The sequence below is a fragment of the Ambystoma mexicanum genome, chromosome 7p (genome assembly GCF_040938575.1).
Source record: "Ambystoma mexicanum isolate Mex_15411 chromosome 7p, UKY_AmexF1_1, whole genome shotgun sequence".
Taxonomy (NCBI): domain Eukaryota; kingdom Metazoa; phylum Chordata; class Amphibia; order Caudata; family Ambystomatidae; genus Ambystoma; species Ambystoma mexicanum.
Genome location: NC_090939.1, coordinates 723,343,538 through 723,357,586, shown reverse-complemented (window position 1 = coordinate 723,357,586; position 14,049 = coordinate 723,343,538). Strand labels below are relative to the sequence as shown.

Here is a 14,049-nt window from a genome sequence, read left to right as displayed (position 1 = left end):
ATAAAATGCATTCAAATTACATAATCAACACAGGAGATGAGTAAATAACAGGATATAATGGAACGAGATCACAAGTGAATTCTCTAAGGTAAGCAGTCTAATCCCCAAGAAGAATGGGGCCTTCTTGTGCAGAGAAAGTCACAGGAGCCACAATGCATCTCCCCAGAATGGAGTCTCTGCAGGCAAATTCTAACTTATTGTGATGGCGATAGTTGAAAGATGATAATCCATGCTACTAAGTGAAGTACTTGTGTTCTTATTTTTCAGAAAATTCTACACAGGTTCGGTGACCAAAGGGCAGCAGAATAAACGGTTAGGAGACAAAAGGACTTGTTCTCAATGTTTATCTTCTGGAGGACAGAGGAGAACAAGATGCACTGTGTATAATCTTCCCCCTCCCCACCTGCGACTCAGATTTTTACAGATGGCTTGATGGCTATGCCGGAGGTGGGATTTCCCACGGTTGGTTGCAGTGAGGTGACCAGGAGATGTGGGTGCAAGTATTTTTCAGGTGAAGCCCAGATACAAAACCCGGGTGATGAAAACACGCAAGATTCACTGATACAGGCCTCAGAATGGGGGGTAAAAGAGATCCAGCAATGGCCACCGTACACGGACTACTGCAGGTGTCCTTCCAGCGTCAGTTGATGAAGCTCCTCTAAGACAGGATCCCTTGAGGCCGAGACGCTGAAATTCGGAAAGAAGGCGACTGGCAAAAGTTTCGGGTGCAACCACAGAACGGCAACACTTCGGGCAAATGCGAGAAACCTGAGGGTGTACTCACTTCTTATGTGAGACAGGGTATCCCCATTCCCATTTAAGAATGAACCTTCGATCCCTCAAGCCCTTGTAGGCTACTGTCAACCCTTTCCCTTTTCTTGCCTCCAACAGGTCTCCAAAAACACCACAACACTGGGACGAGGAAGGGTCCAACTAGGAGGACACATCCTCATTTGGATGTGAAAGGCACGTCAACCTTATAGTGTCAACACATGCACATTTCAGTCAAGTATCAAGACAAGGAATAATCAGAGTGATGCACACTTCCGTTAATTTAGATATCACTAAAAACCACTCTGGTACTGAGGCGAAGAAGAGGGCTATGGAGTTGTACCGATGGAACAGCCAGGCATGTCCAGCTAATGAGTTCCATTATGGTCAGGCAATTGAACTGAATGACACACCTGTGGTCCCTTTACTTTTATTTATTTATTTATTTTTATTGCGCACCTAACCCCTGAAGGGGTAGCAAGGCGCAGAGGCAACAAGAGGATTGCAAAGCTTGGTTACATGCAGGGGGATGAAGTCCAGCCGTGGTTACAATGCTGGACAAGTCAAAAAGAAACAATGCACGCCGATGAGGCATAGGTTACAGAAATATACAATATAGGCAATACATCGGTTGTCTCATGGAAAGTATCTACACTGAACATTTGACAACCTAAATATGACAATGCATTACTTACCGTAAAAGCATTTCTGATGGTTGTATCTGCTTAGATTCACATGCTGTGCATAGGTCCGACATCCAGTGGTCACTGCGGAGTATTGCATTTTGTTTTTCGTAGTCGAAAAGGGGACGTCGACAAGGCGTGTCTGTGTCGCGAGTCTTGAGCCAGTGGATGGTCTTAGTTCTGAATAGGCGGTAGGGGAGGTCCTCCCTGCAAGGAGGTAGAAGGGAGTTCCAGTATTGTGCTGCTTTAACAGGAAAGCTATTCCCACCCGACAGACGTTTAAACCTGGGCACCAGGAGGAGATTGCAGTTGGTCATTCTAGAGGGGCGAGAGGAGGTAGGTCTGGTGAATCTAGTGATAAGGTATTGAGGGGCTGCTTGGTGGAGGCATTTGTGGGTCAGGGAAACCGATTTGAGGAATATTTTGTCTTTGGTAGAAAGCCAGTTGACAGACCTTCTAGAATCAGAAATGTGGGCTTTCTTTGGGATACTGAGGGCCGCTCTTAGGGCGTTATTTTGAAGGATCTGAATTTCGTTCATGATATATTTGTTGCATCCTACATATAGTGCGTTGCAGTAGTCCAACTTGGACAAGATCAGAGCCCTGGCTAGGGTGATACAGTTAGACGGAGAGAGAAAAGGTTTGGCTGCTCTGATGAGTTTGCATATATAAGATGTGGCGGATGCCATAGCATTAACTTGTTTTTTTTTAAAAGGTGAGAGTGGAGTCTAGGTAGAAGCCAAGGGTTTTGACCTCCCTGGCTACCGTGATCTTATTGTTGTCAATTACGAAGGAGGAGTAGTTTTGGTCTAGTTTGTTAAGGTTATGTGCGGACCCGAGAATGAGGAGTTCTGTTTTGTCATCATTCAGGCATAGACCGTGCGAGGCCATCCATGCCTGGATGATGAGGTACACTTTGTTGACGAAGGCCAAATCCTTGTCATAATCCCCCCCCCCATCAACGGGATGAGGATCTGATCTGGGTATCATCGGCATAATTGCTGTAGGTGATACCCAGACCATCTAGATAATCAAAAAGGGGCTTTGTGAAGATGTTGTTCAGGGTCGGGGAGACGCAAGATCCCTGAGGCACACCACAGGTGATGGGTCGGCTGCTGCAAGTAGGGAAAAGACTCATCGTGCGGTTATTTAGAAAGGATTGGATCCAGTCAGTTGCCTCTTGAGAGAAGTGGGTAGCTTTTTGAAGGTGGTCGCATAGGATCTCGTGGTCGACCAGGTCGAAGGCAGCCAAGAGATCAAGAAGTAGCAGTAGTGCCATCTTACCCTGATCTCATCTATCTGTGCCTTAAGATCTATGAGTGCGGTTTCGGTGCCGTGTTGAGGCCTGAAGCCCGATTGTCTAACTCCTAAGAGATGGAAGTGCTCAAGGTAATGTTGGATTTGTTGGTATGCTATTTTGTCGAAGATTGTAAGAAGGAATGGTACTATAGTGATAGGGCGGTAATTAGTGGGAGTAGAGGGATCTATATTCGGTTTTTTGAGCAGGGGGAGGACCCATGATTGTTTCAGATCGTTAGGTATGCTGCCTGATGTGAATGACACATTTATTAGTTTGGTAATAAATGGTGCAAGATCACGAGCCGCATCCTTTATCAATTGTGCGGGGCATAGGTCCCCATGGCAGTTCGAAGGCTTCAGGGGGAGAATGACCTTTTCTACCTCTTTGGTGCATACTCTGTGGAAGTTAAAATGGGGAATGTGCACAGGGGGGTGTGTCTGAGTTGGGTGTGTCTGAGTTGGCTGTATCTTTTTAGGGGTAGGGATACTAGGTTTGGTGGAAGAGAGAAGGGAATCTTTTTTAATGTTTATCTTTGTCTTGAGAGAGGAGATTTTGTTAGCTAAGGCATTTTGTATACCCGTGCACCAGTTTTTATCCTTGAAGCACGAGTCAGGAGCTTGGATGGGAGATTCAACCTCTTTTAGTATTGTAAAGAGCTCTCTGGTGTGGGATTTAGTTTGTGAGATTCGAGTACTGTAGGACGTTTGTTTAGCTTCTCATTATAAAAAAGAAATCATCCTGGCCAGTCTATTCAAGTTTTTCTTATTTTTTTCTGAGGGAAGTGCTCTCCAAATGTTTTCACAGCGTCGCTTTTCCTGTCCGAGGGCTTTAAGATGAGGAGAAAACCAGGCGTTGATGTGTTTTCTAGGTTTGCTCTTTTTTAACTTCAGTGGGGCTATGGCATCAAGAGATGAGAGCATGACACTATTATACGTCTACCATCATTAAGGGATCTGTGTGGTCCGGAATGGCATTCAAGGTCGGTGCGATTAATGGGATAAAATGTTCAGGGGCGATGTTCTTTTTATTTCTAGTCTGAACAGCTGGAGCTATACTGTCAATTTGCCCTGGTGTCGCCTCTAGGGTGAATGAGATCAGGTAATGGTCTGTCCAGGGCTGTGGAAGTATAGAAGATATCAGGACTGGGCAATTGTGCACAGCTAGCCAGTCCAGGGTTCTACCTTTGGTATGAGTGGGCTCTGTGATCTTCTGGGTAAAGCCCAGTTCCTCTAAGGTATTGTTAATTATTGTGGCGTTCACATCCGCAGGGTCGATAAAACCAAGGTTAAAGTCTCCTAATACGATACTTTGTGAGGAGTTCTTGAGTTTGATAGGATATTTGTGAGGTCTTCTTCAAATGCCCCCAAGGGGCCAGGTGGTCGGTAAATAAGGTGAATGGAGATGGATTGTGTATTAGGTAAGAATAACTTTGCAGTTAAGGATTCACAAGATCCTATGTTGGCTGGTGACTCAATGGTCAGAGGGAATTTAGTTTTAGCTATAATGGCAAGACCTCGGCCTCGAGAGGCGGTCCGATCGAGTCTTAGTAGAGTATAGTCATCTGGTATGGCTAACATAATTGCGGGGTCTGTTGTTGGATGTAGCCAGGATTCAGTAACGGCCAATGGGGATGGTTATGGGCCCAGTGACCAATCGGCTCGCCTACAGGGGCCTGGATCAGGTGGAAGGTGTAGTGTGCACTAGACGGTCGGCCATCTTGGAGTGTAGGGTACCTCGTGTACCTTGATGGTGGCAATGGGCTTCAGATAGCCTTTTAAGAAAATAAACGCTTTTATTTTCTTAAATTTTTTTTACAGGTTCCGGGGGTCGATGCCTGCTCGTCAAGTGAAAAAAACGAGCCTTTGGATAGGAATTTTTCTGGCTTGGCTGGGGGGGGGGGGGGGGGGGGGGGTCATCAGTGCTTACCATAATTCATGGTCAGCAGGGCTGGGCAGCTGGAATGCTCCATGGGTCATCTGCTCCTGCAGGGACATGACCTGGAGCTCCTGCTCGACAGGTGGATGAAAAGTCTTGCCACACAGCAAGAAGGGGAACACAGAAGCGGGCTGGAGAGAAGCTGGCTGGAAAAGAGGACACAAGAGCCAAGAGCAGTGTCGAGCAGGAGAGAGGGACGCCGTGGCAGAGGCTGGGCACAAGAGGGTCTGGAAACCCTGCAAGCCTTCCTTACCGGCGAACCCAGCAGGAGCAGTGGGGTGCCAAAGCACTCCAGTTGCCACCAGAGTAATGAGAAAGAGCTGTGCTCTCCATTGCCTCCTCGAAGGGAGAGCAGAGTTACAGAAAGCCATAAAGCAGTGTGAAGAGCCAAGGGAAGTCAGAAAGGGAGCTGCAGTGTGGAGCCGGTGAGTGAGAACAAAATCCTACGGGGGGCGCTCTGGGAGCCTGAAATATGCACTCTTGATTATCGAATGAACTGTAAATAGTTAAAAGCACTTTTGAATACCAAAACAAGTGCTTTAGAAAAGCAAACAAACTGAAAGTTATTAGCCCTTTTGAAAGCTTAAACAGATACTTTTGAAAACTGAACGAATTGAAAGACATTTCAAGCACTTTTGAATGCTGCACAGAGCAAAAGCAAGTTAGGAGTACTTGTGAATAGAATGAAAGCAAGGAGGTGCAAGTAGCAGATATCACCTAATTAATGGTTTGAGAAACCAAGTGTTGGGAAAGTCAAGAGAATACTAAGAAGGGCATGAGAGTTATTTCCGATCAGGGGGCTTGATGAAGCGACCCTAGATAATTACCCATTTAAAATTGAGAGAGGGCAGTTCCGATACCTTGGGATACAAATCACGACAGACCTAACCCAATATATAGAGAAGAACCTGCACCCAGTGAGAGACAGGTTCGTGAACGATGTGAGGCACTGGATGCCCCTTCCGCTCACCCTCCTAGGGAGAGCTGCCTTATTCAAGATGCTGGCCCGCCCCCGGTTTTTATACATCCTGCAGAATGCACCACTATATATACACACCGAAGATAGAATTTCGCAAAATAGATGACACTTAGGAAGTTGCTGTGGGGAGGTGGGCATCCCTGAATTGAACTGAAACCCCTACAGCGCTCATTATGGGAAGGAAGAATTGGACTTCCACATCTACAAACGTACTACTGGGCAGCCCAAATGTCAGTAGTGAATGATATCCTGCATAACGACCCAATGCTACCACACAACAGAGCAGATACCCAGACGGAGCACGGGATTACCCCGATAGAGAGCCTCTATCAAAAGAAAAGACGACAAAGCACACCCGCAATGGCTACCCAGAGAACGCAGATCTGGATAGATGCACATAGACACCTGGGTTGGGAGGGGAAAGTCACAATGAAACAACTCCTGTGGTGTAATAAACATCTCCCGGAACTTAAATAAATCCCCAGTGGGCAGCCTGGGAAGAGGCGGGGATAGTGACATTAGAAGACATGGTAAGGGATGGAGAAATTAAGAAATTCCAAGTCCTAAGGGATGAATTCGACCCCCCCATCACAGAACACTTCCACTATCTGCAAATGAGACGTGCACTCGCTGCAAGAGAGATAGACCTCCCCAATGCACCCCGATTGAAAGAAACAGTGATGGAGCGGATTGCACACAAAATAACCTCTACAATGTATAATGCCATCAATTCGTTTGCCACAAAGGAGCTCACAGAACTTAAAGAGAAATGGAAAAGAGATGTGGGCCCAATACTAACAGAGGACTGGACTGTGGCCCTCATGTACCCTCGAGTGTGAGCAATTTCGGCCAGAATTAGGCTGATTCAGCTAAAAATTCTACGTAGGGTTTACTAACCCAGAGAGGCCTAGCACCAATGGGGAAGAGCGACGGATCCCAACTGTCTAAGATGTCATCATCTGAGAGGAACCTTCTTCCATGTCTTGTGGGAATGTCCACAGATACAAAGATTCTGGCAAAAATGCTGTGATAGACTGTCAACAGTGATTGGCCGCGAGATACTGAAGGACCCCAAACTTCTAATACTGGGAATGGTCTCCGATATAGAGTTATCGAGATACGAAAAACCTATGTTCCCAACAGCCACATGCTTTGCAAAAAGAAAGATAGCTCAATTGTGGGGCTCAGCTACATCACCACAGTACGAGAAATGGGTAACGGATGTAGACATGTGTGTGCCAATGGAAACAAGAGTATATACCACAAGGGGGTGCCCGGAGAAAGCGCCAAGATATGGCAGAAATGGGAAGACCACTGAAAGGGGGCAAAGAGGACCCATAGAGACACTAAATGCTGCATGGAGAACTGATATAAGCGATCAAAATGATCCTAAGGACTATTAGATGTAATAACTGTACAATATATGCAAAGAAGAGTCAGATGCCAAGAAGCAGCCTATACCTGTGTGTTTAAATGTAGTAATTAAGTGTTATTTAGCTTCTTTTATTTTGCCTACTTGTTTTGTTTGCATCTATAAAACAAAAATATTTAATGAAAAAAAAAGAAGGGGATGAGAGAAGAAACCAAGTATTGGGGGAAGCTAAAAGAGTTCAAGGAACTGCAGGTTAAGGAAAACTCTGTATTGGCAAGAGCCAGAAGAAAACAGAAGGTGTAGCAAAGTGCATGGTGGCCAATCAAGCCACTGTAAAGTGTTGGCAAAGTGCGATACTGATGAGAGCCATGCTTCAATGACAAAGGAAAGCATAGGACAACTGTTGATGAAAAGCAGATAAGGGGGTATCGGTTGCGTGACCTGTAATTGGTGGACCGTGAGGTCCGACAACTGTGCCTAGACCGAGTGCCCCCCTTTGGGAAAAGGCCCAAGAAAGTAGACAACAGCCGCTTATGTGATTTTGAAGTTAAGAAACAAACTTATCTTTGTGAACCAGAGAAAAGTACTGATGACAAGAAAGCTGGGAAGTTTCCCAAGGAAAGGTATGGTTTTGAAAAACGAAGATTTGAACTCTTGGGGAAGGCAACCCTGATATTTTGTGAACTGTTTTGTAATCAGCTCCCCCTTCCCCAAGTTCAAGCCAAGAGCTGGAAGAAGATCAGAACTTTATTACAAACACTATTCTTTTCATTCTGACATCCATACACATACAGTTAGTTGTGAGGGCAAGTATAGGATTTGGACAAAGATTGTCATTTGATTAGGACATTCTGACACAACCTATCCTTAGTTTTCTTTCGGTAGGGAAATCCCACCTTTGAGAGAGGCATGGTATCACAAATAGACACGGACAAAAAAGCTGCAAGTTTCAAAACCTTTATTGATGGTTTAAAAAGGGGTGGAAAAATCCTATCTTGCCCTATAACTAAGATGAGAGTATTCTTGACCATCAAACAAAAAGAAAATACAGTCCTAGTCACTCCTTAGTCAAAATAAAATGGTCTATACTAATAAACCCAATGCCTGCCCTCTTTCTAAAAATACATGTGTAAAGGGAACGTGTAATGCAAAAATGAAAATCCATGTTCAATGTCAGTATGGCAGAGTAAACTCCCTTCCCCACGTTTTGTAGCATGGGGTAAGGTGGCACACTTGGACTTCGCAACACTCTGGCTTCAGACACAAGGATGCAGTTTGTTTCGTGGACCAGGGCCCACTAGGCCTTCCACGAAAAAGTCACTAGTTTATTCTCTGGACCCCTCAGCTTTCTCTCACTCCAGACCAGGTCACCTTTTAGCTTGTAATACGGATCAACAAAAGTTTGTTTCCTTTTGGTTACCACAGTTCAGTACAGGTTTGTCTCCACCAGGCTCAAACCTCTCAATCACAATTTGTGGGGCTTCCCTTCCTAAAGCTTCAATCATACCTTTTTAGGCTTCCCTCTGTCGGGCTCAAGCCTCCTTTCATTTTCCTTCCGCTGTCGAAGGCTTTTGCTCTTTCCTCAAACGTCACTTTTCTTCTTCTACACCAAGGCCTCTTGGTAAATGCCGTTTCAAACACATTACTTATTTCAAAGTTCAAAGATATTTCTCACATCCAGGTTTCCCTCTGCCGGGAATCAAACCTTCCTTTAATTGGCACACGCACAGCCCTCATTCATTGGATACTGTTGTCGTATATTTCATTTAACAGACCGGACTTTCATTGCTTTCATAAACTCACCAGCTGTTTTAATTCATTTTCGTCTTTCGCAGCTTTGATCCTGAAGGTCAAGGCTGATACCACAACTGACCCTGCACCTCTCCAACTCTGCCATTCACCTGAGGGGGTGGCTGGTATCCTTGAAACATAAAAGAGGTTAGTCTCTTCTCTTTAGTTGGGCTTCCTTGCATAGCCTTCAAGGCCCTTCAGAGGCAACAATCTCTCGCCGGGGTGTACCTTGGTTCCGTACCTCGGCCTGTCGCTCTGATCGGCCTGGTTCGTCTTTGCCCTGGAAGAACTGCTCCTTATCGTGCAGCGCCTTGCTCAGAGTGCCTCAGTGTTTCACGTTTTAACCATGTGAGGAGAGCCAATATGTACCACGTGTATGTAATTAAGATAAAGAGCCTGACCCTGCCTGATCTTATTAGTGGGACATGTCCAACGTATTGCATGGGTGGTACTCCTTTCAGCCTCAGACCTTCTCTTCCTCAGCTCAGTGTTTGTGTAGGAAAATTGGAATATCCTATGAAATAGGATTGGAAAGGGGGGGGGGGAGGGGGGAATACCATGTCTCGCCATCAGGCATTCCTCCCCCACTCCACAAGGACCCCTCCCCCAGGTGATCCTCCCGCGCCTGACCAACCCCAGGGTCTGGATCCAAAGGTGATGGCCGTGCCCTGGCCACCTGAGTAAGGGATCCCCCAGGGTCTAGGCAGTGAAACATCCTCTGGTTTACACTTTAGCATAGGGCAAGTTAGGCCTTACTCCATTCTGCATTTTAAGTTAAATAAAACTTTTGAGTAGAGTTATCTGTGTCTACTTCATGATGCCTTCAGACAAGGTAGCCCACAAGAGAGCTGCTTAGTCCACCAGGTGGTCCAGGGACACTTCAAAGGCTCAGGAGACCTCGAATTTCTGGCAGCATGGATGTGGAATGGGACCAGACAATGCCACACCGTTCCTTGGCCACACACACACAAAAGCGTCACTAGCATGGGAAAGCAGCTTTACCGGGCAAGTGCATGGCCTTAATATGGGATTTCCTGATCTGGCAAGACAGGAAGAAGGCCAAACAAAAATACGGCAAAAGAGCAAGCTAACATCTGATGGCACACCCGATTTCAGGGCACTAGACAAGTTTAGAAGCCATAAATGGGAAACACAAATTTGCACACTATAATGTAATGCAAAAATTGTAAAAATGCATCTTCCCCCAACAGCTCGTCTTTAGGCATATATAAACGTAACCAAAAATCCCATTTGTAAAAAAAACTAGGGTGATGCAAATGTATCCCCATTGCACTTCATTGTAAGTTGGTGTGTGCAATGTTAAGAGTCACAAGTCAAAAGGGAAACTGTTTTTCAGTACTGATGGATACTCCGCCCTCGTTTTATAGGACTTGTAAATAGAAACTAATACAACCCAAGGCTATTGTACATAAGGAGGTAGGTTGTAGACACAGGGAAAACACATTAACTGATGATGATGCTTGGTGAAGATTACATATAGGCAGATAAAGAGGTTGCACATATGTGTATTACATCACACTGTTGGGCTGCTTTTGTCAGACATATTACGGTTGGAACTTAAGTTAGAGACTTAAAAGATATATTTCATTTTCTTTAAAATGTATTTATAAATGTCCTGGACAATCGCCACGGCAAAGATACTACAAGCAGCCCTGGAAGTATGCAACAAACTGACAACAGAGCACTGCTCACCCTCGACCCGGCACAAGTCAACCGAATGACTGAATGACCCAAAACTGCAGGCACATAACAGATTGGTCTCCAAAGTACCGCCCTTGTAAAATTTATTATCTAGATAAACACAAAAAAAAGAAAAAAAATGTATTTATTGTACTATGGTTAAAGCATTAACATTCCACAATACGATTATTAATTATGCAGGGTTCGAAATTGCTGAAGCTATTTAGAGACTGAATCCTGCCTAGGAGAGCCTGGTTAGCTTGAAAGCAGCAGCTAAATGGAGCCAATTTTGACTCTGCAGGCCAACTGGTGCCTTACAAAACATAGTTATGTGGCATTAACTGAGTATTTGGAAATGTTAAAGGAGAATTTTGGCACATTAGTACACATTTAAACAGAATGGATCACACATAACGGCAAAAATGTAAGTTTGCCTCATGTGGAAGCTAGATTTGCAGTGCCCGGTGTACTGGCTCTTGGTTCCCCCAGCTGTATCTCCAGCCTACCAGTTGATGCCAAACATCCAGGAGCAGGTTTTAACTCCTGCTCATTGAATCTTAATTTTAAACTCGGTTATGTAGATCATAATACAATACAACCAAATTACAAAATAAATGACCTAATACAATATATTGATTATAACAAGGTCATTAACAAATTATTTCAATTTAAAAAAATCATAGTTCATGCTAAATATAAAAAGGAAAACCTAGCAGCTTCATTGCCCACTTCTTTGCTTTAGATATCATTTGCATAAAGGATTTTCATATTCGACATAGTATTAGAGAATACTACCCATTTGTCTGAGATGACATAGGCCCAGAATTCATCAAATCTAATGTTAGTGATATCATTAACATATTTGCTGTAATTCAGGGTACAGGTTATTTGGAGAGCAGTACATTGAGAGAGTAGATGCCAAGTATCCTCCAAGGTATTATTACAAATTCTACACTTCCTAGTGTTACAAGGTATATTATACCATTTTCCAGTGACCATATAAGAAAGCAATAGGTTAAGCTTTAATTTCATTATAAACCATCTTAACTGCTTGTCGAAAGACATCAGTAGGGCACTGCGATGAATCAAGGGTATTCATCCCTTCTCCCCAAGGGGGAGCCACCCCCTTGGAGTCGATGGAGAGGAGCTTGCTAGGCAATACTCTCTCTAGGTGTATGGGCCACTGAGACCTCACTGGGAGTGACTCCCCCTTAGGGGACAAAAACTCTGGTTCCTATGAGGAACTCCCTAGAATGGCCAACATATAGGCATATATGGGACTGCCTCATGAGAATTTAACATCTTTATATTTGACTGCAGTCAATGCTGAAGTGGATATCAGAAAAGGAAAAGAGGATGTCTCTTTAAGAAGAGACCTGCTTTTAACCGAGACGAGTGGAAGGAGTTTATGGTATGCATTGGAAGCCCCCTGACGTGATCGGGCCTTGGAAGAGCAGAGACAACCGTAGAGCCTGCGACTTTCGATTCAGCGAGGAACGCCACAGTGAGACGCCAGGAGGCTGGCAAGAACAGAAACAGGGAAACTGCTGCCCAAGAAGAGAGAAGTACCCAGGAGCTGGTGGTGGCATGACCACAAACACCTTGTGGTGGGCGAGATGCCCAGTGAATGACGGAGAGACCATTACAGATCGGAGCGCGAGGAGCTCGCGGTGGTCCACATACATAGACCGCTGCAACCGGAGGGTAAGCAGAGAACGGCACGCCGTCGAAAACCCACAACGGGAAAACAGACAATGGAGAAGTATAGCCAAGTGTGTGCCATGCCCTGCAACGCCCCCTCACCCCCCACAGATGAATGTGACAAAGAGAACAGGAAAAGTGGGTGGCTGCCGGGGCAAGAGAATCTGAAGAGTGAAGCTTGTCTCAATCAAAGAAGAGAAACGAGGAATGAAGTTGTTCGATTGCCACTGTGAAAGGCTCATAAAACAAATAAGAGGAATACAGAGGTACTAGAGGCAATTACCCTCAGAAAAAGGGAAAAAGTATCATAAATAAAACGACAGAGTGGATAAAGCAAAGTCCAAGCATGGCTTCTGAGGAATATGATAAGACTATCAAGAGAACCAGATAATAGAAGAAAAGCTATAAAAAGACAGAACCCATGAGTGGGGCAATCTAAAAGGGGATAAGGTCCCATGCAAAGTAGCCAAGGATGAATTGAGAGACTATCAAAAGGGCCATAAGTGAAGACAAGAGTGAGAGACAAAGCTGTAAGGAGTATAACATTAAAGAGAGCACCAACCACAGAGGTGTTTTACAAGAGCAATAGCTCATGGAGATCAAGATCTAACCAAAGAGGATTGTATAAAGAAACTCAAGTGTGAGAGAGAGACATTCCAATATAGAGACCATCAGAAACTACGAGAAGCCCAGGAGAAATCCGACCTTCTCTTGGCAGAATTCAAGTTGGTTAAACTAGTGGTAGGGTCAGGTAGAGTTAGATTTGGACCAAGGACATTTTTACTTAGGGATTTCCTGAAAGACAAGCACCCTTAGTTTCTTTAGATCTGCAAGGTGATCACTTTAGCAATAGGGAAAGCTAGACACATTAAGGAAATTATGAACTCTATTTAATGAAATGATTTGAAAGTCCCGAATTCTCCTCCTGACCCGCCACAGTACCTAGCAGGTGTTAAATACTGAAATTACTGTTATGAGTATTATACAGATTTCTTTTTGTGGCAATGTAATCTATATTCATTATCAATCCCATCTATAGTTTATTTTTTAAGTTGGCTTCTCAGCACTTGATATCGAGCGCTCGAAAACTGTGGAAGCCGACACGCGTTTAAAAAAGGATGCAAGAAAAGGAAAAAAAGGTGAGCTTTCTATCAAAGCCCAAAACCCACATGAGATTGCACTACAGAAAGCGCGCCTAGTGCAACGCGATCAGGCTAAGTTACGGCTAAGACAATCACCATCTTTCATGAGTCATCGCCAACAAAAACTGTGGGAGTCATGCTGGCCTAGAAAGAGGGAGAGGGGGAGAGACACACACACACACAGGTGTAAGTGCTTCAAACTTTAAACCTTCTAGAAGGTGGTCACGGATTCCCCGGCGGCGACAACCTCCCATGTGACCAGGGGACGGCAGCTGCTACCTCATCCTGACCCAGGTGGCAGTTACATGAGGGTGGACCATATTCGAGGAGACAACTACCAGGAAGATGTCATGACTTTATTGGAGCAGACACAGCAAAGTGCTCTTCTAGAGCGCCCTTCTACTAAGAATGTTGGCCTTCATCTGCATGGCTCTGTATAGGAAGGCGGTTGGGCATAGCGCTAGTCCTACTTAAAGTTCAGGCCAAGTGTGTAATTATCAAGATGTGCAGACCAATTTAAAAAAAAATGTAAAAAAATACTGTGATTATAATTGCTAAAGAGAAAATCTGACAGTTAATACTGTGTAATGGCCATTATTTGGCAACAAACTATGATGATTAGATTTTCCCTCACTATCGGCACAGTGTGTTGGGCAACCAGGAAGTTTCCTCGA

General features: G+C 44.6%; 1 protein-coding gene across 2 annotated transcripts in view; it reads right to left on the bottom strand.

Moving 5' to 3' along the window:
- TXLNG (taxilin gamma) overlaps positions 1 to 14,049 on the bottom strand; it is a 567,462-nt gene that overhangs the window by 495,793 nt on the left and 57,620 nt on the right. The window contains exon 1 of one of the 2 annotated variants that reach the window (XM_069636806.1): positions 10,545 to 10,566. The exons of the other annotated variant lie outside the window; for it this stretch is intronic. The gene's annotated coding sequence lies outside the window, so the exon portion shown is untranslated. Of the gene's footprint in view, positions 1 to 10,544; positions 10,567 to 14,049 lie in introns of those variants that run through there. 2 annotated transcript variants of the gene reach the window in all.